This window comes from Adiantum capillus-veneris, chromosome 28, assembly GCF_014529385.1.
Source record: "Adiantum capillus-veneris isolate H3 chromosome 28, ASM1452938v2, whole genome shotgun sequence".
NCBI classification, from domain to species: Eukaryota; Viridiplantae; Streptophyta; class Polypodiopsida; order Polypodiales; family Pteridaceae; genus Adiantum; species Adiantum capillus-veneris.
The window spans coordinates 49,082,283-49,083,448 of NC_140958.1; the positions used below are offsets into that span (position 1 = coordinate 49,082,283).

Consider the following 1,166-nt stretch of genomic DNA (forward strand, 5'->3'; position numbering starts at 1 on the left):
AGGTTGCAGAATTTCATTTATCCAAGCATACATCAATCATGAGGTAAAATAAGAGTATTTGACCTAAACCTATCTGCTGCATTCTACATATCCAATGGACTATTTTTATATGTTCAAGCGTTAGCTCTTTGTATATTATATGAACACAAAATGGTACAGTTGATGGGTGAGCTGCTGTCAAGTGTTATATGGCAGTGCTGTCATCTGTCATCTAGAGGAAGAAGAGCTGGTGGTGATAAAGTGCAAGGGTGGCAGTGGAGTTGAGGAAGGTAACGATGCCGTAGCCACGAGCGCCTCGAAAGTTTCCGGTGCCGCCAACAATGGCGATCTAGTTAGTGCCAGCGTTGATGAGGCCTTGCAGGTTGATGGTGCCATTGAGCGAGCCATCGTCGAAGATGAGGACCTCCACTTCGATGCCTTGGAAGTCGGCGGTGGAGCTGGCTTGGACGGTGTAACCAAGCATGGAGCCGAGGAGCGTGGAGGCTGGGTCAGCGCTGTGCGTGACATTGAAGGCAAAGAGCTGTGTCTGGCCGAAGGTGCCCGTGGAGCCGGTGGGGTCAATGGGAGCGATGAGGGTGTCCAAGTCAGGGGGGGCCAGCCCCACTTGGACATAGTACTCCAGGGGCGTGGACTTCACGATGCTCCAGGATGCTGCCCGTCCTGCGTGGGCTGCTCGCATCACGAGTATTAACAACATGAGGGCAACGTTTAGGGCGACCTGGATCGACTGCTTCCTCTTCAACAACAACGCATGAGCTGACCCTTGAGAGTGATTATGCATGATGGCATCGATTTGTGTGTGTGTGTGTGTGTGCGGGCTGACGTGGGCGTGGCAGGTGCGTGTGCGAGCCACAGAGAAAGGGAGAGATGATCAGTTGAGAGAGAGAGAGTCTTATGAGAGATCTGTACAGTTGCTGCTTGATAAGAGTATTGGTGCTGGTGCAGCTATGTATATAATAGCGCCTGACCTGCCGGATGTTGACTTTGTATATGAGTCTGGCGGATGTTGACTTTGACCTGGCCAAGCATGTCTTACCAAGCATGACATCTTGTATAAACTTGCAAGTAGCCTCTCGATTGAGCTTGTGAATATATGGCATTTGTTACAAAGCTCCCGTGTGTGACTACAAACTGGGAATAGTTGGGCAAGGTCATTGTGCAAGAGA

General features: G+C 50.4%; 1 pseudogene; it reads right to left on the reverse strand.

Moving 5' to 3' along the window:
- Positions 1-211: 211 nt before the first annotated feature.
- LOC147420415 (uncharacterized) lies at positions 212-781 on the reverse strand (annotated as a pseudogene).
- Positions 782-1,166: the final 385 nt, after the last annotated feature.